Raw genomic sequence first — 25,866 nt, 5'->3', positions numbered from 1 at the left:
ATTTGCCTTACTGTTTTAGCTAGAACTTCAAGTGCTATATTGAACAGGTATAGAGAGGGTATATATATAGGCAGCCTTATCTTGATCCTAATTTTGGTGGGGTAACTTTGAGTTTCTCTCTAATTTAAGTTGATATTGGCTATAGGCTTATGGTAAACTGAGTGTCAGATGATATATACACTAGATAAAAACAACTACATATGTTGCTTTCATAATTAGTTTTAAAATGCTTAATATTATTATCAGGCTCATATACCCTTTCAACGATCTCTCTCTCTCTCTTTCTCTCTCTCTCTTTCTCTCTCTCTCTCTCTCTCTCTCTCTCTCTCTCTCTCTCTCTCTCTCTCTCTCTCTCTCTCAATACAGTTCACAGTCTAGTTATAACAGAGGAAGCAGCTCTCCTCCAGTATGTACATTGTATTTTGTTATTAGTCATTGAGGTACTAAAAGAAACGTCCAAATTAAAATGAGACTTCCCTATTCACACAAATAAAAACTTCGGCTCTGGCATTTTGTATAGCATTGAAACTGCCACACTACCCACATGTGGGCTCCAGAATATCAAAGCCAACTGAAGGGACCCCAGCCTCCCTGCTGGAGCTGCTTATCTTTATTCACACCACCAGGGTAGATGTTTCCCAAACACCAAACTTGAAACTACTGGCAACCAGGATTTTAATTTCTTTCAATTTGTCAGATCTCCTCTGAAGCCTTTTATGATCATCTCTCGCTTTCCAACGACCCCTTTAAGAGGGAGGCTGCAGTTTCTGGACCACTGGCAGCCTACAAGGAGGTTGTGTTTCACTGTCAGCGTATAGTGATTTTTTTCTCGACGGAAACATTCCCTTCCTCTTGAAAGGATGCTCATGAAATTAAGGAGGAAACAAACTTCAAAAGTCTGGGAAGGTTGAAGTAAGATCCACCCCAAGTTGTAGACATTATAAACATTTGTCAGGGGAGGGGGAAGACTCTGGTCAACTGCTCTGCTGAGAAGAGACTCTTGGCCCTGCTGAGTTGCCTGTTAAGTCATGCAGAGAGCTCCGGAGATGTCGGTTTTTGAGTCATCAACCTGTTAGGGTGGGCTTCTGGTGGTTCACTTACATCACTGAGTCATAAATTACTCTTTTAAATAACCCTTCACCCACACTCCTGTGAGCAATCTCAATACAAACTCATTGGTTTACCAAGGACTTTGATAGAATAGTTACCTTGATCTTTTGTAGGTTCTCTATCTCAGGAAAGTAGTTGTGTGTGTGTGTGTGTGTGTGTGTGTGTGTGTTGTGTCTCCCAGTAAAAGTCCCACACAATAACCTTCATCCCTAGATCTCAAGACCAAAATGCCTTCTTGGGTGGATGACTGGCTTTGAGTGTTTCTCTGTCCAATTCACTCTGTTATCATGACTGTTGGCTGACTCAAAAGTTCAGCACTTTTCATCAGTTCTGGGAAACTTCTGAACAAAAGATTCAGCACATCTGCCAAGTTCCCATAGAAGCATGATGACGTAGCCAGACCAGTGAGTCAGTCCCCAATAAGATATTCCTTCACTGGCTCAGGCCTCACTTCCAGTAGTACAGGGTTAGATTGGGACATGCTACCCTTCTGCATTGCCTATGTTCCTAGGACTTGTGTAACAAATCCCCAATGGCTTTGAGCAAGATACCTCAATCCAAGTTGTCCATTTGTAGCTAAATGATTGGGCTTACATCTTGGTGGAATATAAAATCCAAAATGAACATAGCCAAGAATTAAAAATGTTGTAAGGAGACCACTTGTTCATTTCCCAGCTGCCCGTGCTCCCGAAATAACCACACAGAAACTGTTTTAATTAAATAACTGTTTGGTCCATTAGCTCTAGCTTATTATTGGCTAACTCTTACATCTTAATTTAACCCATTTCTATTAATCTGTGTATTGCCACATGACAGTGGCTTGCTGGCAAAGTTTCAGCATGTCTGTCTCTGGTGGCAGCTCTGTAGAATGAGCAGTGGGGCTGTGCCCCGCCACCCGGATAGCTTTACCCAAAATAATTACACGGAAACTGTATTCTTTTAAAACACTGCCTGGCCCATTAGATTCAGCCTCTTATTGGCTAATTCTCACATCTTCCTTTAACCCATATTTAGTAATCTGTGTAGCACCATGAGGTGTGGCTTACCAGGAGAGATCTTAACCTGCATCCATCTTGGAGAGGAGAAGCATGGCGACTCAATATGGAGACTGCCTGAAGCGTCTCCCCAACTCTACTTCCTTGTTCCCACAATTCTGTTCTGTCTACTCCGCCTACCTAATTTTCTGTCTCTTAAAGGGCCAAGGCAGTATCTTTATTAATAATGAAAGTAACACATAGACACTCCTCCATCATTTCCCCTTTTTTTGTTTAAACAAAAAAGAAAGGCTTTAACTTTAACATAGTAAAATTACATGTAACAAAAGAGTTATCAAGCAAGAATTACAGTTACAATATTTAAATCTATTTTATCTTTTATCATAACTAAGGAAAGCTATAACTATCTATTTATTCTTCAACTCCATCAAAGACTCCAGAAGGATATAATATTACCTAAGTAAACAAGAAATATGCAACTTTCAAACTCTAGAAATGACAGAGACAATTCGCTGCCTGGACAGTCACCCAAAGTTCCTTTGTACTGTTGGGGCATCCATCTTCGGCCTTCAGGCCCATAGTGTCCAGCAGACATTCCCATGAAGCAGGAAATTCCAAAGACAGTTCAGTCACTTTCTGCTGTGTCCTGCAGAACGTCTCGCAGACTCTTTCACGAATCAGGAACCCCAAAAGACCATCTCACCTTTAGGCAAGTTCAGCAGTCCTCTCTCTGCGGGTTCTTTGTGTCCAGTTTATGCAACAGTCCAGGCAAGAGCAGTTTCTTGCCCAAATGGCTATCAAACTCAATAAGGAGCCTCTTCGATGCCCATCTTCCTCTTGAAGTAGATAGTTGCTGCCAGGAGCAGACATGTCTCATTGTCATGAAAAGCCCTAAGTTATTAAAACATTTAAAATGCCATATTCTGTAGCCTTTGAAAGATATGAAGAATGCCTATTTAACTAAAATATATCTCTATATATCTAGAAAATCTAACTAACATGACTACAAGCTTGACTATTATCAATGATTATCCATTAACAACCTATACTTCCTAATTATACATTACATTTTAAAATGAACTACACAATCACAATAGCTTAATCAAGATCAGAAATAGATATACATATAACAAAATTGACCTTAAAATCCATACCAATGCAAATTATTCATATCTATATCATATCCCCCTTTAAATGTAAAAGAACATTTATAAACAATATTTGGGAAAATGGGAGCAGTTTTTTCTCTCCAAACTACTTCCTGCTGAATGGGGGCGCTGTTATTGAGATCTTTCATGGTGTAACCTGTGTGCCAGGTTCATCTCAGTTGGCAGTTGAGTGAAGTAATTTTTTGAAGATGTTCATAACAACCTTTTAGGAGGGTGTGGCCTATCATACCATATTGGGATAGAAGCAATCCACAGGGTGTCATCCTCTGTGAAAACAAAAGAAGACCCTCTTTTCCAAAGCATCATGTTCTTAGATCCAAATTCTGAAGTCAAGGTATTTTTAAAATATCTATCTTGGATTAGTTCAGCAGTATTTGTAAACAAATATCTTTTAGCAGCTGTTGCTTCTTCCTCAGCATTCAAACAATTCAAAGAGAGCATAAAAGTATAAAGTATCAAGATTCTCTGTGTATTTTCCATCTTTGTGCAGCTTTACTTAACCTCTATTTCATTTATTTTTACTTTTATTTTTTGAGACAGGTTCTCTGTATATCTTTGTACTGGAATAACTCTGTAGACCAGGCTGTCCTTGAACTCACAGAGATCCACTGTCTCTGCTTCCCAAGTGCTGGGATTAAAGGTGTATGCTACAACACCTTGAACACACAGAGATCTGTCTGTCTCTGCCTCCCAGGCATTGGGATTAAAGGTGTGTCCTGCCACACCTTAAAGTCACAGAGGTCAATCTACCTCAGCCTCCCAAGTGTTGGGATTTTAAAGGTGTGTACCACCACAACAAACTACTTCCTTTTTTCTTTTTCTGTTTTGCTTTTAAGAACTTTAACTAGCCTGCATATATTTTTAACACATTGTAAGCCATTTAGACGTTTTCTTCTTTGAATCTTTCTTTTACTGTATATCTCTTTCTTTTTCTAATCACATGAGTCTTTAATTTACCAAACAATATCAGTAGAACTAAAGCTGTGACTTTGGCGGCTATATCCAGCCCATTCCTTAGCAGAGGTACCCACTGTAGCCATTTTTATCACCACAACTCTGTGGCAGTTCAAGGTCTCTGCCATCAAGCAAGCTGCAACGGTGTTAACCAACAATCAAAAGCTCCATAGTCAGGACCGCCTGCTTGAAAGAGTCAGAGTTTACCCTGGCAGGACAGCCCAGAAAGCTGGCATTTTAAAACAGCACAACTTTTTTCCTGCTACAGCTGAAAACCGAAAAGCACATGTTCAGACCCAAGAAATTGCTGCTACCAAGAAGCCATGCTTTACTCTATTCTTTCCCAAGCTTTCTCAAGCTTTCTGTGGATTCAGTTATCCACGTGGGCGCCATTCTGTAGTGATGAGCTGCGGGCCTGCTTTTCGTCCTGCCCAGATCCCACATGGTTAGCTTATACCCTGGGCGCCAATCTGTAGAATGAGCAGTGGGGCTGCGTCCCGCCACCCAGCTAGCTTTACCCAAAATAATTACACAGAAACTGTATTCTTTTAAAACACTGCCTGGCCCATTAGATTCAGCCTCTTATTGTCTAATTCTCACATCTTCCTTTAACCCATATTTAGTAATCTGTGTAGCACCATGAGGTGTGGCTTACCAGGAGAGATCTTAACCTGCATCCATCTTGGAGAGGAGAAGCATGGCGACTCACTATGGTGACTGCCTGAAGCGTCTCCCCAACTCTGCTTCCTTGTTCCCACAATTCTGTTCTGTCTACTCCGCCTACCTAATTTTCTATCTCTTAAAGGGCCAAGGCAGTATCTTTATTAATAATGAAAGTAACACATAGACACTCCTCCATCACAGCTCCATGACTTCTCCTTAACTCTGCCCTTCTTTCTCCCAGCATTCAGTTTAGTCTACCCCACCTAGCTCTACTTTACCCTATCAGGCTAAGCCAATTTCTTTATTAACCAATGATATTCACAGCATACAGAGGGGAATCTCATATCACTTCCCCTTTTCTGTTTAAATAAAAAAGGAAGGTTTTATCTTTAACATAGTAAAATTATGTAAAACAAAAGTTATCAAGCAAGAATTATAGTTATGATATTTATATCTATTTTATCTTTTATCATAACTAAGGAAAACTATAGCTATATATTCTTCAACCCCATCAAATACTCCAGAAGAATATAATATTACCTAAGTAAAAAGGAATTACCTTGTAAGCAACTTCCAGAACTCTAGAAATGACAGAGACATCTTGCTGCCTGGACAGTCATCCAAAGTTCTTCTGTCCTGTTGGGGCATCCATCTTCAACCTACAGGCCCATAGTATCCAGCAGACTTTTCCATAAAGCAGGAAATTTCAAAGACAATTCTGACTATATTGGCAGCTTGCCAGTTACTTTTTTCTGTGTCCTGCAGAATGCCTGGCAGATCTTTTCAGGAAGCAGGAACCTGAAGGACCATCTCACTTTTAGGCAAGTTTAGTCATTTCTCTTGGGTCCTTCAGTCCAGGCAAAAACAGTTTCTTGCCCAAATGGCTAGCAAACTCTATAAGGAGCCTCTTTGATGCCCATCTTTCTTTTGAAGTAATTGGTGCTGCCAGGAGCAGCCGTGTCTCATTATTATGAAAAGTCCTAACTTCTTAAAACATTTTAAATGCCATATTCTGAAGGCCTTTGAGGGATTTGAAGAATCTCTATCCATCTGAAATATATCTCTGTACACCTAGAAAACATAACTATAATTATTACAAGCTTGACCACTATAGATGACTAATAACTTATATTTCTTAATTATGCATTATACTTTTAAATGAGCTGGACAAACACAATGCCTTAATCAAGATCAGAAATACATATACACAGTACAAAAAATTGACCTTAAATTTATATCAATAAACCAAGATCCATATCAATACCAATCTCTATAGCATATCCACCTTTAAATGTAAACAAACACTTATAAACAATATTTGGGAATTTGGGTGTAATTCTCTTCAAACTACTTCCTGCAGTTTATTGGGTAAAGTAATTTTTTGAAAGGTGTTCAAGGCAACTTTTTAAGGAGTCTTGATCCATCAAACCACATTAGTCTGGAAGAAATACACAGGTTCCCATCTTCTGTAGAAACAAAAGAAGAACCTCTTTTCCAAAGAAACATATTCTTAGACTCAAATTTTGAAATCAAGATACCTTTAAAACATATATGTTGGTTTAACTTAGCAGCCTATACAATGAAATGTTTCTCTGTACTTGGCTCCTTCACAGCCAAAAAAATTCGAAGAAAACACAATAATATACATAATCCAGACTCTCTATGTATAGTCCATCTTTACATGGCTTATTATTTGATTATCTTTACTCCTTTAATCTATGACTGTCTTACTCTGTCTCTTTAAGGACTTTGTTTTATTTTTTTAACTCTTTATTTTTTTAACTCTTTATCTTTTTGTTCTTTTTATAACTCTTTATACTCTTTTTCTTCTCTCTCCCAAGTCCAAGTGCATTTATCCAACACTGCGATCCATTTAGAGGTCTTTTTTAAAATCTGGATTTGTCCTTATTGCGTATCTGTAATTCTTTTCTGACCAGAAGTGCTTCTTAAAATGTTAAGCCCTTCTTATGAACTTAAGCAGTGACATTGCTAGGGGAAATATGATGCCTGTTTGCCCCACCCAGTCCAACATGTCAGGGCAGAGGTCTGTTCAGCATGAGCCATGTTCACACCCCCATTTTCAGGCTCACAGTGGGTCTATGCTGCCACTAAGCAAGTTGTAGCAGTCTGCTCACAAACCCCACTCAAATGCTCTGTAGCTGGACCTCCTGCCTGAAAGAGTTGGAGCGTATGTGCTGGCGAATCAGGAAACTGCCATTTTTTTTTTAAAGAAGCCTAAGAATTTTTACTGTGCACTACAGCACCTTGCTCACTGCAAGCCCATCTAGAAAAAATAATTGTGGCTACCAAGAAACTGCTAAACTCTATTCTTGTGTCTAGAATTTCTTTTCAAGCTTCCTCAGGTTTTACGTGGATTTAGCCAGCACACGTTGGAGTACCAATTTGTTGTTAAGGAGGCTGCTTGTTCATTTTTCAGCCACCCAGACTCACAAAATAACCTAAAGAATCTGTATTAATTAAATCACTCCTTGGTCCATTAGCTCTAGCTTCTTATTGGTGAACTCTTACATATTAATTTAACACATCTCCATTAATCTGTGTATTGACAGATGGCAGTGGCTTACCAGCAAATTTTCAGCATGTCTGACTCTGGTGGCTCCATGGCTTCTCCTTAACTCTGCCCTTCTTTCTCCCAGTATTCAGTTTAGTTTTCCCTGCCTAGCTCTGTTCTATCCTATCAGGCCAAGCCAGATTCTTTATTAACCAATGATATTCATAGCATGCAGAGGGGCATCCCACATCAGAAAAGCGCTGAGAAAGATGATTATATTATATTATCTATTGCAGGTAAGAAGAGCAAAGCAAATTATTTCCACAACAATGACCACTTTAAACAAAAAAAGCCTGAGAATTTTGTTTTAGAAGCCAGTACATATTGAACCGGAAAGTACTTTAGGGGTGGGCACATTTCCAAGCATGCTCAGTTAATAATTGTATTCTTGTATATGCTTAGTTTAAGCTTATAGATCAAAAAGGAAAGATGGTGGACACAGTTTTGAGCATGTTAAGTGAAGATTACGGGACACACGTTTGAAAGGTTAAAATGATGGCCAGGAACACTTTTGGGTCTCTGTTTCGAGTTTGTTTCATGTCATAAAATTAATGGGCAAGGAACACCTCTGGGCATGTTCAGTGTTCTCCAGTTCAATTAGCTGAGAACCAATAGAGGCATTTTGCCTCTAGAGTTCCCTGTCCTCCTCAGTGGTTGTCAGTCTCTTGTGTCCGTCACCAGTGTTAGGAGACATGTATTTCTGCTACTTCTGAAATCCCTATTGTGACCCCTTTTAGTCTACCTCTCCTCCAATTCCCAGACCCTGACAACTAATGTGTCTTAGAACTTTCTGTAGTTGGGGAAAGGGATAGAGATGGAGATAGGGTCTTATTATATAGTTAGAGGGCCTAGAGATTAGGCCCTGCCTGGTAGACCAGGCCTATGTATAACAGGATTTCCTGGAACTTGCAGTAATTCTCCTGTCTCTGTCTCTCAAATGCCAGGAATTCAGGTGTGTGACACCATGTCCAGTGGTTCACATCTTCTAAAAGAACCGTCTATGAAATTAGGAGCATTAGGGAAGATATTGTCAGCATGTGAGTAGGTTAAAAAAAAATCTGTGTACATCTGTGCATGTGCTTTCCAACTGAAACGGCAGAGTTGCACCACTGAGGCACAGCTGTGTGGTACTTTCATCACCGTGCTGCGACTTGGCATGAGGCTGTCACTCAAGATGCAACAAGTTAAATGTTGTATGGTGCTATCCCTCCTCCCTCCCGTACTTCCTCTCCCCTCTTTTCTGTTGTGCGATAATCGCATTGTACACTATGAAGATCTTGTCTTTGACAAGATGCCTTTTGATTGGTTTAATAAGGGACTGAATGGCCAATAGCTAGGCAGGAAGAGGTTAGGCTGGACCGGACTTCTGGGCAGAGAGAGAGGATGTGAATCTAGAAGAGGGGCCAGAGGCCATGGAGAGGGAACAGAAGGTGCAAGGTGGGACAGAGGTAAAAAGCCATGAGGCAAAACATAGATGATTTAAGTTATAAGGGCTAATGGAACAAACCTAAGCTATAGACTGAGCTTTCATAATTAATAATAAGTCTCTATGTCATATTTTTATGAGTTGGTGGCCCAAAGAAGAATCTTTTTTATGATTCCTATCCCTTCCATCCATTGTTCCCTACTCTCTAATGTTTTCTCTCCTCCCTTCATCTTTTCTTTATTCATCTTTTCTTCATCAGTTTCTTTATTAATTAAATCAGTAAAATCCATTAAGCCTTCAAAAAGGAGACATGTGCCCTAAATATCACATTTTCAGGTACAAGGGAGGAGAAACTGTCTCATGATTGTTAGTGATAGTGGCATTGTGTAAAACCCCTTAGTATCCATTAACATAGCCAGATTAAATAATTATGCCAAAATTCCATGCTCACGGGGAAACAATGATTAGAAAGATTTAAAACAGATTTCTCCTTATGAGAAAATTTCTTCACAGAAATAAAAATGAGTTTGCAACCAAAATATGGGAGCTGCTCTTCTCTAGCCAACCAAAGGAAGCTATTTAGCTACAGCACGTTGACTAAGCTGCATTGACTGCAGAAGCTACAGAACTGTCCTGAGAAATTAAGCTGAGTGAGGCTTTTGCTCCAGAGGAGAACAGTTGCTCAGAATTGAGGACACCGAGTGCAGCATTAATAGTAATTAAGAGACCAGGCATGGGAAAGCCATCTTCTGGCTATCTCACAGAGTCTACTGAAATTGGGAACTCAGAGTTAGTTTGGAAGTGATTGGAGAATTGACCTTTATAAATAGCCTACAAAGAGCAGCCAGAGGTGAGAGTATTTTCAAAGAAATTGAAAAAAATCCACTAATTTAATACAACCTGATGTGGAATATGCTATGCCAAACTCAGTGGTGGTAGAAATATGTATGGAATAGTAAAGAACTCGTGGTGGGAGAGTTTGTAAATCTGGAGACAATTTAAGATACCTAGAGCCTGATTTCTTTATGATGCTGTTATCAGACATTCTATTGCATGCCCTTGACACAATAGTTCAGTACTGAAATGCTACCTAAAACTACAAGTCTAAGTCGGCTTCCCATGTAAATCTCAGGCTGTGGTAAAGTTATCCAACAACAGAGTCATTGGAATGTTTGGATACTGACCTTACCCTGTTGTCCAAGGGTAAATAAAACAAAAAGTGGATTCTGCATGCAGTTTTCCATGCAGGTTTGCAGTGTGGTATGCAGAGATCATGTGTTGTTCTTTGTTTTTGTGCAGTTATCTGTCCGTCAGATCTCACTATAGAGGCAAAGGAGAGTTCCTTAGTTCAAAATTCCTTTCAATTGAAAAACTGATCTTTTTCCTAAGCTTGAATTTGAAGCCATTCGTTGACAATATGATAATATGATAAAAGATGTATACTGAGTGAGGAAGTTACTAGAGCTCTATATATGCTTTCACAAATCAATAGGCTCAATTAAAATATGCTCATGAACTTGAATCCATACTTAATGTTATTTGCTGGAGGAGTTATTGTCAAAGATGAACTTCTTAGTCACCTCAGAATCAAAATTTCCCGTGAAGTCTCACTGCTGGTAACACTGAGAGATGGACACCAATAGTCGATGTTATTAATATTAATATTAATAATAGAATCTGAGCCCCACTTGAGTGGCATGCTATCTGTTCCCCAAAGAAATCCATCCTTCCATTGCTATTCATCTCCATTTCAAAAGCAATACTCAGTTATTATATTGTAAAGTTTGTCAGTAAAAAAAAATGTGCATTTTGGTCTGGAAAACCTGAAACATTAATTATCCTATAATATTTTCTAATCCCAGATTAACCATCTCTTGACTGCCTGTGCATTAAAAGACAGTCCAAACTTCTCAACCCAAGAAACCCCAGGTAGAGTTAATAATCTGCAAAGACCCTTGCGTGTGCTATAAATAGAACAAAGAAAGTTCTTAGGGGTGGGCTAGCTGGTCAAACTGCCCTGTGCAAAATCTAGAGCTTTTATAAAATAGTCTCATTACCCACATTTCTGATCAGTCTGTGGGACTGCCAAGACAAAACACCATAACTGACAGCTGTAGACAACAAACATTTATCTTTTCGCAATTCTGGAAACTTAAGGTCTGAAATCAAGCTGTTGACAGGCAATGGTTCCTCTGAAGCTTCCAGAAAAGGCTCTTTCCTGTCCCTTTCTGGCTTCTGTCTCATAAAGACACCAGACGTATTGGACTGAGGGGCCATCTTCACTCAACATGACTTCATCTCAATTTACCTGGAATACCTGCAATGATCCTCTTTCCAGAGCCAAGCCTGTGTTGAGGATGTAGGGGTACACACAGACTGTGAAAGGAGAACACTGTTAAGTTCGTCATCAGTGAGCGGTGAAAGGAGCAAATGCAAGGAATGTTGCTCTGCTGGGAAACTCCAGGACACATAGTTGGCAGGATGTGAAGTTGGCCAGGCCAAGCCCAGAGCAATCACAGGGGCCTTATCCAGGGGAGGCAGCAGACTCGAAGGGAGAGAATGAGATGGAACTACAGACACACAAGTCTGAGTCATACAGTGTGAAGATGGAAGCAGCAGCAACCAGACAGAGAATTCTGGTAGACTAGAAACTGAAATAGGCAAGGACATACATTGTCCTTTTGAGCTTCCAAAAGGACATAGATCTGCTGACACTTTGATTTCTGCCCCAATGTAAGCCATTTCAGATTTATGATTCCCAAAACCACATGCTCTTTGAAATCATTAAGTTGATAGCAATTTGTTATGGTAGTTATAGAAAGCTAATACCTCTTGATACTTGTGTATTTTTTTTAGACACCGTGGGTACTAAGATCCTTAGATGCTAAAGTCTCTTATCTCCTCTGGTAGTATTTACATATAACTTAAGTAATCCTCCTGTGTACTTTGACCTCTCTCTAGATTACTTACACTATCATGTAAATAGTTTTGTACTCTATTACTTATAGAATAAATGTTATAAAAAGTGTGTCACAGATAAAGCAATTTGTATCAGTTTTTTCAATCCTTGATTGAATCTGTGGGTGTGATGCCCATACAGGAAGGAAGGTTGATTAGCTCTACAGTTAGTGGGTGAGAAGCAGGAAGTGACTCAAGCAGGAAGTTGGTGTAAGGATGAGCATGTGCTTCTGTTTCAAATTCAATATCAGGCAGAGAAATTTTGTTTCTGCCCCATTAGTGGAATATTTTGCATGGTATATGATTTTAAAGGTATGTAAATTCTCACTGGGGCATGGGATTTTAAATAAATATGATTTGGGTTTGTAGAGAAAGAATTGTATTTCCTTAATCATGGAAGTGCATTTATGAGCAGTTGTTCAGATTCAAAACACACTCAAGTAATCTTTGTTCCTTTTGAGTGCTTCTCCCTCTACTCCACCAAGGATATTTCCTTTACTTTCTAGAACATAAGAACACAGTACAACCTGGTGTTACCAGGTTAACCCCAGCTACCCAGCAGGCCAAAAGAGGAGGATAGCATTTGGGAAGCCTGCTTGAACTACAGAGTGAGTCTAAGTTCAACTGGATGACTTAGTAAGACCCTATCTCCAAATGGGTGTGGGTATAGCTGAGTTCTGGAGTTCTTGTCTAGTACATGCAAGTCCTTGGGTTCAATCTCTAGTACTGAGAAAATAAAAGCAAAATAAAGCAGCATAAATTTCTCAGAGTTTTGCATATGGGAGCAGTTAAAGGGCTCACACTGACTTGAGGAGCTAAAAAGAAAAATGTGTGCTAGGTGGAGATCCTCCCTAGAAACAAAACATTAGCTTAGGATTGTAGAAAAGCAACGGCAAAGCAAGACAAAGAAGCTGAGTGTAATTCCCTGCTATCTGCTTGGTTCATATTTTCTAGGCTAAAAATAAATTGTTTGTTAGCTAGTGCATTCTATCATGATTCCAGACTTCTTAGGAAACACTAATGCTAGAGACGTTTCTAAGTAAGATTTGCCAAAGAAGGCAGAGAAGATCCAATCGTCAGAAAGGACTTCAAAGCAATCTTAAAGTTCTAATCTTTCATTTAAAAGCTAATCAGGAGAGCTATAGATATTCTTAACATGATTTTAGTTAGAAACCCACTTAAGAAGGCAAAATAAATTCTGGAATTATTACAAATAGAGGCAGTGTGACTATTAGCTCTAGTAGAAGGATGAGAGAGAGAAAGATGAAAGGATAGGGAGTCTAAAATGACTTCTGCCTGGTATGAGCTGCTTTTCTCTCCACAGTGATCAAATACCCAGCAAGAAGCAAATTAGAAGAAGGATTCATTTTGGTTCATGGCGTGAAAAGACCAAAGTCCTTTGTGGTAGGGAAGGAGTGGCAGATGAGATGGCAGGAGCCTCAGGCTGCTTGCTGACACTGTGGCTGATCAGCAAGCAGAGAGGTAGACTGCCAGTACTCCCCTTCCCATTTTGGTTCCGTCCTGCACCCCAACCCATGGGACAGTGTTGCCCACATTCCGAGTGGTTCTTCACTGGAAATGCCTACGCAGACACAGCAGAAGGTGTGTCTCACCAGTATCCTAAGTGTTTCTTAATCCTACTCCTCATGGGGCTCTGGGCTTAGACCTCATTAGCTAAAGTCACCAACACTTTCAAATCATTCCATGTAATTAAGGGATACAGATGATTTTCTTGGGGTAGTACATATAACAGTGTTCCTGCTTTTGCTTTTTCCTGATTAATGTTGGGCTATCCCTCTCAGCCATGGCTGTTACTTTATTGTTGAACATGGCTGCTATTGCCAACATGACTGCTATTGCCCAGAATTATGACTAATGTTTGCTCTGCTCCAACAACCATAAAGCAAAAGTGGGTCAGCAATTGTCTTCCCACCTGCTAATCAGTTCTCCACAGAGCTTTTCCCTCACCACGTCTTCTCCACCGGTGACCTCAGTTAACCTTCCTGACTTGCATTTTAGTCCGCTGCCAACTGTCTGAGGCCAAAAGGAGGGCCAGAAAGTAAGATAAATGTTATAAAACCAAGCTACATTCCAACACTGCTCCCAGCTCTTCTGGATAAAGCCTACCCTTTCCCTCCTCTTTTGGCTAAGTTCCTTTTCTACCCTGAATGCTATTGTGTAGAGGAACAGTGTCCTCTAAATCCTCCCATGTAGAGACTGAACCCTGAGAATGACTACTGAAGATCATCCCTCTGGCCCAGTACTTAAATTTCATAGAGATTTCAGGCAAGAAGCCTAGAATATAAACATATTGCTTGGTCATTCTTTCAGTTCACATAGATCCTAGAAGAACAGGTTCCGGCTGAAAGTTCTAGTTTCTGCATTTCATTCTCAATGGACTTTTGTGCCCAAATCCAAAGGGCTGTTGATTTAAATTCACTGCAATAAATGACCATAAACAAGGTGACTTAAAAGAGCAAACGGCTTCTTGTACTTCTGTGAGGAGGAGTGGTCAGAGTCTGAAGTCTAAAGGTCAGTTCTTCCTGAAGTCTCTAAGGAAGGTTCTTCAGTGAGTCTGCCTTCTGGGCTGTGGTGACTGCTGGCAGTCCTTGGCATTCACTCGTGGTAGCAGAATGCTTCTAATACGCCACGACCCCCCTAGTGGTATCTCTACAGTAAACCTTCTTCCCCTTTTCACTGAAAGTATACCAACGACTGAACATAAGGCCTGTCCTAAAACTAGAACAATCTTATTTTATGACCCTTAACTACACTGACAATATCCTCTTTCCAAATGAGTCACTGTTCTCGGGACAGGGTACTGGGACTTTAAGGTATGTTTAGAACTGCTATTCAACCTACCCAGAATCCTTTCTACAGTGGTTTCCCACTAAGCTGTTGACCTACCAAAACTTTTAGCTGATAATTCGTGATAGAATTAACTGAAAGATCCCTCGTTCTGCCTACAAGGTTAAGAAGACCATGTGTATAAAGACTCTTTATTGTTGCTATCGCAATGCTACAAAATAAATGCAATTTTTATTTCCCTCCCTTTCATGAAATGACTCCCACTCTTAGTTTTCCACACTTTTATTATCTTTGACATTTTTATTACTTTTTATTAGCGTGTATGTATGTGTCCAAATGCCTGCGTTCTGCTGATCCGCTCTGTGGCCAGTGAGGCTAAGCCTTGAGGATTGAAGGATCTCTTCCAAAGGCCTGTACGGGGAAAACCCAGGAGACTCCAGGCTTTTGAGCTCAAGAGTAGTGCAAACAAACCACTTCTCATTTTTTTTATTATTAAAGCAAGCAAAACATGAGGTGGTGTTTACAGTCAGTTTAAGCAAACACAAGTACAGCTAGGGAATATGCCTGGTGTCATGTCTTATCAGCTTTGGTCACGTGGAAAGAGTCAAGAATATTCCTTTCCCACAGATATAATTTGGACATACCAGGGCATTCCATTTATTTTCTTGCTTTTTAAGTGTATTCACTTATCACAGTTTATGCAATCCTTTTTGGAAGGCTACCTTGTGGGAAGAACATTTTGCACTCTGGTCTTTCCATAGTTCTCAGAGTTCATAGCGTTGGGACATGGGCTCCTATGTCATGCATGTGTGCACACGGCAATGTGTAGGAGTTGTTTCTCTCCTAGGACTTGGCTTTCAGGGATCAAACTCAGATCACCTTTGCCCATTGAGCTGCCCTCCCTGCCTTTTACTCTATTTTTCTGCCTTTCCCCAAAACTTAGTAATTTGCTTACTAAACAAAGACTGTCCCTAAGCCACTGCTGCCTGACATAGGGCATGACCCTTTGCAGCATATCTCCCCCCACTTGACCAACCCCAGGCTCTTGCTTGCCCTGGGAATGACCTTGGACACACACTGCTTTTGCCCTGTATGAGATGGCAGTAGGAGCTGTAGCTATTTAGAGTGACTTGCTTAGTTCTCTTGTTACTGGTCCATGGGTTCTGTCATTTGATGAGTTTCTCACATTGTGTGAAAAGACCAGTGTGCACGTAGTATCTAAAAAGAATTACTCCCACACCACACTAGATTGCTGGCTCAGGACCTCCTTAGAAGAAGCCACAGGAATGATAATTTTTGTCATTCTCAAGTTCTTCCAGGGCAAAACCTAAATGCTTCAGGAAATGAATACAAAATGAGATATCTTTCTGGAAGAAAGGGGCGACAAGGACACATGTTAGTAAAACATTTACCCTGTACTATTTACCCCAAGGGAACAAAGGTCAAAGTGAAGACACTATCCCAAGTCTCTCAACCTCATCATAGTACTCTGAGTCCCTGACTTGGGTGCCTATTCCACTGAAGAGTCCCATGGCCACCACATTTTCATGAATATCATTTCAACAACTTTGAAATTTGTTTCACAGCTTGGGATTTAGTTGGAAAATAATGAAGCCTATGAGAGGAAGTTACAGAGAAATAGAAACCAGCATCTCAGGACTAATGCATGATATGGGACATAGGCAAAAGAGATGAGGCCAGAAGAAACATATCTAGGACACATTGACGTGAAGAGGTGTGGTCCTCCCAGCATGCCCTAGATGGAAGCAGCTACGAGTAAGGGAGACGTTGTTGCCCTAACTGAAGCTGGTGAACTAGAGCCAAGATCATGCTTATCTTCACAAGAACAAAACACCCCCAAATACCTAAACATGTATTTAACTTGCCAGAAAAAATAGCTAAGAAAATAGTGGCAGATTGCTAAAGAACACTTTTCCTATTTACCTGCTTACGTTCCCAGCATTGAGAAGGACACTATCACATTGCTATCTCCTGCCTACTGTCAATCTGGGGAAGTCAGTCATCTTCACCAGTCCATGAATGAGGTCATTTGAGCATCTCTGTGCCCACTCAGCTGTCCATCTGTCTACCCACCCGTCATTCTACAGGCACAGAGAGTATCTGTGACAAGCTGGGAACTGAAGGAGCCGGAAAGATGAGTACACATTCTGCTGAAATCACACATCTTTCAACCGTAGGACCCCATGGCTCTGTATATGATGAATCTGCCAGTTTTCCCTTAGCTACAAGAGAAGGAAGACTTGATGAGGAAACATTTAGATTCAGAACTACTCCATCATAATCTATGTGACTGTGAGTAATTAGTTAGCATTTGGGGGCCATGGTTTCCTTACTTGTGAAAAATAAACCCAATATGAGGGAATTTGAGGTGAGATTCCCCTCTGTATGCTGTGAATACCATTGGCTAATAAAGAAACTATCTTGGGCTTGTGCAGAATAGAGGTAGGCAGGGAAAACTAAACTGAATGCTGGGAGGAAGAGAATTCCACTGAGGGAGAAGCCATGTCACAGCAACTTTACTGGTAAGCCACAGGTTAATAGAGATGGGTTAAAGTAAGATGTAAGAATTAGCCAATAAGAAGTTAGAGCTAATGGGCCAAGCAATGTTTTAATTAATACAGTTTCTGTGTGATTATTTCGGGGCTAAGCGGCCAGGAGCTAACTAACTAGTGGCCTCCTTAAACCACAAGTTGCTACAAGGAATAAAGAAAATGAATACAACTCTTGGATATAGTTTCTGTTTCTCTTAGTTTCCCATGCCCACCTAACCCTCACCCTGTCTTTTAATTTGTTTTGTTTGCTTTTTTAATATATATATAGGATCTCAGTGTTCAGCCTGGCCTCCGTCCTGCTAACCAGGGGAGGATGACCTTGAACTCAGAAGTTCCTCCTGCTTCTTCTTCCTGAATGTTGGGATTACAGACAAGCACCACATTGTCCCAGCTTTCTCTTAATTATAGGATGATCTTCCCTGGAACAGGAATGCGGCCATACTCCCTACAATAGCTAGTGTGTGCTATTTAGAAATTTAAGGCCCATAAAGAAAGGAATTTAACTGTTCTCCAAGCCAGATTTCTCTCAAGGGCTCATGGTTTTTCTAGTACCTGTTTTTCAGGATTCTTTTTTAAAGATTTTTTTTTAGTTAAGTTTTTTGTACAATATATTTTGATCTTGTTTTCCCCACCCCATCTCTTCCTAGACCCTCCCTATACTATATTTTCTCTATCCTTCTTTCTCTATCATTTGTTTTGATTTTCATTTTTTTCAGAATTCTAAAATGTCTGTATTTGAAGAAGTTTTCAAGTCCCCACCCCACTGCCACCACATAGAGTCAGCCCATCTTGGAGGTTTCTCCCTCACAGGGCTACATCTCCTTGGCTAATTGTGGTTTAGTGTACTGAGAGTGACTGAAGAGCATTGTTTCTTTTACAAATGCTTAAACATCTGCACACTCAGCCTGCAAACTCAGTGACATACACCAGGCAGCCACACATCTTCCAAATATGTGGGTTAAAGTCTATTGCTTATTGTATGAGTCAGACATGTTGTTTATAAGCACATTTGAATTTAATTTTAGTTTTTAAAATAACCCTAAAGTCTCTAAAACTTGAAAGTGAGAAGGTACTTACTTCTGAATAATAGTCTTTATTATTCCTTTACCTTTTTATGCATAATTCTTATAAAAATAAAACAAGCATTGATAAATGTCACTTTGAAATGTTGGAGAAAGCACTAGATTAGGGAAACGAACAATGAGAGAACACAAAATTTCCCAGAGGTTTTAGTAGTGAAACTCTTGCTTATCCATTCTTCCTGGCTCTGTGATTGTGACCAGATAATATCTTGAGGGTTTTAATTATTAGTAGTAGTATTAATATCATTATTGTTAGTCGTACATCTGAAACACAGAGCTGTAGTCCTACTCTGAAGCATAATGGAATATGCAGGTGATGTGGCAGATACCCCTGTGCATTACACTCTCTACAGTGTTACTATATAATCCATGTTTTCTTTTCCAATCAGATTTTTCACAGTTCCTACTTGCCACTGTTTCTAAAGGTGGGGATTTTTACGATGTCATCTATGTGACTTATGAGTTATCGAAAAATGTATTCTTTTCCACTTCCCTTTGGTAACTAAGCCTTTTAATACATGAATGAGGACTACCTGCCAGTCACTGGTCCAGTGACTTCTTAATTTGGCCCTAGAGATGACTGAGAAGATTGCACACAGAAGATGCGCTAGAATCACGCAGGCTTGCCTAAGTGGCATTCTAGTTCTTGTAGAGTTGTATTTACTAGACATCAGATGCTGCCAGGCTTAGGCACACAGTAAACCAGACTTGTTCCAGATTTTCAGGATTCTTGAAGGCACAAAAGGAAAAAAAAAATCACAGAAGCTACACATGCAACTATAAATAGTGGTAATGGTTATGAAGTAAGAGATCAAGAGTCTCCAAGGCCTCCTCATGCCCTATACTCTGTGTTTGATCCAGGATACAGCGGAGATCAGAGATTTGTTTTAAACAGAATTATCTGATGAATATCAAGAATATTTGAAGATATTCCAGCTGCCATAGAAGGAATGGATTGATGTTACGGTTGTGGTCTGGCGGTTCTGAAGGCTGGGAAGCTCAAAGTTAGGGATGCTGTCCTCTCATTCGGGTCCTTCTTGCTGCCTCACAACGTGTTGGTGGGCATCAATTGGGGAGACAGAGCAACCACTAGCTTGGATCCCTCTCCCTCTTCCTATGTAGCCATAATAATTGTCCATAATAATTGCCATAATAATTGTCCCTCTATCGTGATCTCACCCAATCCTAACTATTCTGCAATGTCCTACATCCAATATCATTGGCATATGAACAAGGTATTGTGTTTCCAACACAGTAACTTTTGGGGACACATTCAAACTATATAGCAGGTAGAAGAGATGGGTATGAGGTTAAGAAAGAAAATGGGAAGACCAGATGGAAAGTAGAAGAGACCCTCTCGCTGGCCTCTGGCAGTAATGGGCAGAAAGAAGTAGAGGAAGAACGGAGAGCCTTTGATAATAGACATGCCAAAGGAGGCAAGTGATGAAGAAGGGAGAAAAAGATGTGCTCCGGGCTTCTTCACTAAGCAGTGAGAAGGAACGTCCTGCCAATGGCCTTGTGAACATGGTTTGAAGTCTGTATGGGTTTTGATTGTTGTTATGTTTGTTATTAATGCCTATATTTAGAGAAGGTTGCTTGCGATGGTCTTGATTATTTTATTTCTGTTCAATTGCTTAGCTTCCAGCACTTAACTGGGTTAAGAACACCATTAACTTTTGGCTGTCTCTGAGCCCTTTTCACTCTGGAGCACAGAGCCAGTCAATTAATTACGTCATCTTTAACTCTGCCTTCAGTTACAGTCAGAGACATTTAATATCCATGGTTAGATGAACCTCTGACTCCAGGAGAATAAGTCCTTCTTGATCTCTGAACACTAATGTGGGTCCACTTCTCTTGGGCCTTCACTTTTCTCTTGTCTGAGAAGCCATTGCTCTTCCTGCTTCCCTAAAAGAACTCTGACCACCCCTGTTTCAGCTCTCGCCTACTGCTTACGATCACCTAACCCACTGGGCTTCTGTATATCAGTCTTGCCTTAGGATTATATCAAACCACTGTAAGCTCTTTGAAAGCAAAGACAGGGTCCTTACATGGTCTACAGAACCTGGCAAGGAGCCTGTCACATGGTCAAAGTTTCCTTTGTCAAATGGCTCAGTTCATAGGAAGTTAGGTAGGCAGGGAGGAGGGTGGAAGAGATATTAAGGTCAGGTTGAACCTTAGACCAGTTTTCACCACACACAAATTGGAGACATTTGATCACATTTACCTATGTATAGATAAAAATTGTAACATATTCATAATGCAACAAAATGCTCTTATCTATGGCTTCTGTCTTCCTCTATTTACCAATACATTTGGAGAGTGAACTTAAAGAAAACTCTTTTTTTTTGTCATTTTGTGATATTTCAATGCTATTTCTAGCTGTATTTTCTAGAGGCACACTGTCCATTCTGTTTTTCATTCTCTGAAATACATTTATCAAGACAGCTCCTGGGCATTGATCCAAAAATGGTCTCAAGAAGCCACGGGATTAAACAATACCAACAAACCTCTCAGTTACAACAGCTGAATGGGTCTCATCTAATTCCAGGCTGTGAACTGGACCATGGGCCATTAACTCTTGTCTTTCTGAAGTCTTAATGTTCATGAAACTACCAAATAATATCTGTCTGAATTTTTACTAACCTAATTTTGCAACAAAGGCCAACTAAATCGTAACACATTCATCTTTGACACATGACTACTACTGCTATTTTCCTTTGTGCATTTGGGAAATCTTTAGAGACACTTACAGTATCGTACATCTGGTAAATATAATCTTTTTCTTCAGGATCCTGAAGTGAAAAAAAAAAAAAGAAAGGTGGTTCAACATAGATGTAACACAAGTTTTATACTTCATTTAAATGCCCTCTTTGTGGAGAATGGCTTACTGACAACCCTCTGGACTAGATTACCCTTGGTTTTAAAGCGGCTTATGTTTTATCTACTGATCAAGCTGGGCACCCTGACTCTTGGTTTCACCTGAAGGGTTTACCTCTGACGACAGACAAACAAAGAATGGTTCCTTTTGTTTTCCGTTCTTTGGTTTGGTTTATGAGACAAAGCCTTGTTATGTAGCCCAGGCTGGCTTTGAAGATATCATTTATTCTGCCTCAGCCTCCCAAGTGCTGGGGTTACAGGCATACACCACCACACCTGGCTGGCCCAGTAGTATTTAACAGCTGCTTGGATTAGAATAACATGTAGAACCGGTTATTCTACATCATCATGATTATGTAGCCGAGCTGGTGTTTAAAACCAAGAGTTAACCCACCAATTAACATGCTGTAATTGACATGCTCCCATCTAAACACAGTGGCAGGAATGCACCTAATCACCATCATTACTTAGCTCCTGTCTAGAAACCACCCAGATGCCTGTCCTACAGAGGGGATGATTAAATGGGGGCATATTCGTGTGAGACGGGAGGTCGTAGAAACAAAATAACTCAGTCACCGCTGTACCAAACAGCACAAGTGAACTCATCGTGTTAAATGAAAGAAGTCAGGGTCAAAAGAATACGTAGTTTTGTTTATAAACTAAAAAACACAAATCATTTTATAGTTTAGCTATTTACTTGTTTATTTACTTACAAGACAGGGTGTTACTATGTAGCTCAGTTTGGCCTTGAACTCACAACATAACCTAGCTTGGCCTCAATCTCACTGGCACTTGCTTTAGCATCTCCAACATAATCTATATGTATTAAAGTCAGTATATTGATTGAGTTTGTGGAGGGAGGCAAGGGCTGTAACTGGGAGTGAGTAAAAGAGAAAAAAGCCTCCATGGGGCTAGTAATACTTTTAAAAATTTTAACCTAAGAGGTCAAACGTTATACAAATTTTTAAAAATTACTTTATCATTTCAATACATTCTATAGGCTGCCATAGTTGATGGGGTTACCGATAATATCAAACAATAGTATCCTCTGATGGAAGGTATTTGTTTAAAAATAATTGGTTTTACAGTAACATTCATCTTTGTGAGACTTAAATCTCTACCAGTCCTTGCTCTTTGCTGTGCTGTAACTTTTGAGGTAGACCCCTTTTGAGGTTAGTATGCTAATTCCGATAAGTGAGGCCTAATATGGTTATTTCCTTTAATTCATCTCTAAAGCAGCCTGTATGTATAGTGCCATAGCTGCAATTTAAGAATAAGTTAATGCCTTATAGGCTTGTGTTTTAATATGGAACTTAACAGTATTAAGCTATGTTAAGGCCTTTAATCATTTTAGAGGTCTCTAATATCAGAGCTGAAAAATGTTGAAGCTGATGAGACTATTTTCTGATTTTAGCTGCTTTTTTATAGAAAAGTTAGGAAGCAAAGCAAAAACAGAGAACGGTCCTAAGCCAGCCGCTTTCCAGGGAGCACTTTCTGAATTACTGTGTGATTCTCCCAAGTGAAGCACCCCTAGATGCTTAAAAGAAAATTCGCTAGACTGCTTTTACTTCCACCCTTTTCCATTTAGTGATATAAACACGTTCTCAGGCCCTGATCTTCTTCAGAGTTATGCATTGTAAAGGTCAATGTCTTTGAACTCTATTGTTGATTATGTATTTTTTTTCTTTCTCCTATAAGATGTTTAGAATAAGACTTCCACCGTGTTTAGTGGAGAACACAGGCTAAAAATTAGGATGGGGTAGAGTGGGTGGGGCTTGCATGGTCAAGTTACTGGTGACATTCTAAACCTTTCCCTCTTCCTCCCCTTCTCCTCATCCTTGTCCCCTCTCCCCTTCCCCTTACTCTCGCTTCTCCATTCTGCCACACCGACTTTGGTGTTTATCAATACACCAAGTTTCCCCTGTGTTATTTTTCTCTTCTGTTGCCAGTGACCCCTTCACTTCCTGAAGCCTTTATTCAAACCTCACCTCTTTAGTGGGGTCTCCTCTGCTCACCCTATATAGCATTTTATACACAAAATCCCAATTCCTCTGTCATTTACCAAGATTTAATTTATCCCTCTAGTATTTATCAGCATTGTCAACCTAAAATAACAGTCGGACCAAAGAAATGGGTTTATTTGGGAGCACTTAGGGCATTATAATGTAGGGTAAATGTCTCATGGTGAATCATGGACCTGTCAAGGAGCCAAGACAAGGGGAGATTTCACAGAAAACAAATGTGGTATTGTAAACTGTGGTTAAGAACACTTTATGCTCTTGCAGAAGACTCTAATTGGCTCATAGCCCCTTTAACCGCAGTTCTAGGGGATCTGATGCCCTCTTCTGGCCTCTGTGGGTACCCTCATGTGTATGTATATGTACACATGTGTATAAACACATACACATAAATAAAAAATATTAAAAAATAAATAGATAAATTTGTTGGAAATTTGTAGTCAGATGTATACTTCTTGGCATACTCTGTTATTTAAGGAGACCCAGAAATGTCTAACTGGTCAAACCATCTCTCCAAGGCAAATAGTCTACATCATTGACCATAGCAGTTAGATAATAAGAACTTTGAAAAATATTTAAAGTATATAATCAGCCAGATTACAGTAGTCCAAAGAGCTTTGTAGAGGGAAAAGAAGTTTGGGGTTAAGACACCTTATAAGCTTCCCAGTTCTTACAGAACAGCAGGTTTATCCCAAGGATCTTGGAGAGCAAGAAGCTTGGTCTGTTTCAGCCTCAGCAACTCCTCTGTGCCTCAGTCAGATAATATATTGCCTTTGTTCTTTCTCTGGGAAGCTCAGAGGTAGCTACACTGTGGGAACATGATAGGTGATCCTCCTAGCAAGCATTCTTCTCTGCTCATCAACCCTGTAAGGCGACGACTCAGGGCTGACTCAGGATTGCCTTGTGTAGTTATCAAGGGCTCCAAAGAGCGTTTGTTAAGGTTGCCACCTGTCTGCAGATATTTACTGCATTTGAAATTAAAGTTAAGAAATTTAAAATTGAGCTGGGCGATGTGGTACACACCTTTACATTCAACACTCAAGAGGCAGAGGCAGGAGGATCTCTGTGAGTTCAAGAACAGTCTGGTCTACAGAGAGAGTTCCAGGGCTTAGGCTCCAAAGCTGCACAGTAAAATCTTGTCTCAAAAAGCAAAACAACAACAAGACAATGGCAACAACAATGTTAAAATTGCAAAATGAAAAAATTTAACCGGCAGGCGGATCTCTGTGAGTTCGAGACCAGCCTGGTCTACAAGAGCTAGTTCCAGGACAGGCTCCAAAGCTACAGAGAAACCCTGTCTCGAAAAAACCAAAAATAAAAAAATTGTTTTTAAGTAGCCATAGAAAGTTGTTTCATATTAACTGAATAACGTGTTTGGGACAGGGTAATAATTCCAAAAGGAGAAAAAAAATAACAGAGAAAAGATGCGTTGTCTCTTGGTTCATAATTTTGCTGTATTGCAGTCTTCACTCATAGAAGGCAGTGGCTTTATACACCTTCCTCCAGTCCAGCGTGTGGTCCGCACCACATCCCACTGTCCACCACAGGGCAGAGGGAAACAGTGCCATTTCCTCGTTGTTCCGCTTCAGGGAGGCATGCCCGCTGACTCTCCCTTCCCAGAAGTTTTGCAGCAGCTCCCAGGTGTCATCAGATCTAAAGGCGAATTCTAGAAACTTTGAAAAGGCTCTGGGGAACATGGACACAGGTACTGAAGAGTGACCGTGAGTTTGCCAGGACAGGGTAGGAGAACAGACTCAAGGAGCACTGAGAGTGAATGCCCAACTGTCACTGTGTAAGGGGCCAAGAAAATGCTTGCTGAGGAGTTTGGATTGTTATTGAATTTATCGTTAGTTAAAAAAAAATTTAAAGATAGGGTAGTCTAGCTAAGAAAGATACTAAATGGCAGGAAGAAGGGTTGAAAGGATTAGACAGCTATCTGGTAGCAAAGCAAGGTAGGCCAATGAAGAGTGCCGTCCATCTGTTCACCGACTCAGCACACTGAGCACCTACTATGTGCCACATAATCGATTTACATCTTGTAGTAAAGCAAATACCACTTGCTAAAAATGAAGACAGCGGAGTATGGTGTCGCTGAGATGACACTTGGGGCACTGCTGAAGCCGGATATTGTTGAGCCTCTCAGAGATGCACCATCCATAATAAACATGGGTTTTTCACTTCAGGGATCGGTCGGGGGCAAACCAGTCTGTGTTTAGGAATTGTTAGAGCCGATGGAGATGATCAAAGACAAAACCAATTGCAGGTATCAATGAGACTTTAGTTGAAGTCATTGGTCCTCAATTCCAGAATTGAGAAAAAGAAACTTATAGTGTGCATAGCATAAAATTAACCGTTATTCAGCTGCATTTAGAAAATTTTATTTTTGCAAAAAGTCATGTGTATCTGATCTCAATTAACTCACTCACCCTCCCCCAATCTTATAGCTGTTAAGGGATCCTCTCTCATTCGTGTCTCCTACCAGGCCCAGACACCATCATCTGTGATCTGTCTCTATAGATCTTCATATTCTGGGTATTTTGTTTGAGTAGAATTATTAAAAATGAGGTCTTTTGAACTGGAATCTCATTTCATCTATTTCAACATTCATCATTTTGGCTTTATACTTGGCTATCGTTTACAGTCAGACTGTATGTTTTATGT

The sequence above is a fragment of the Arvicola amphibius genome, chromosome 7 (assembly GCF_903992535.2).
Source record: "Arvicola amphibius chromosome 7, mArvAmp1.2, whole genome shotgun sequence".
Classification (NCBI taxonomy): domain Eukaryota; kingdom Metazoa; phylum Chordata; class Mammalia; order Rodentia; family Cricetidae; genus Arvicola; species Arvicola amphibius.
This window is presented reverse-complemented; position numbering follows the sequence as displayed.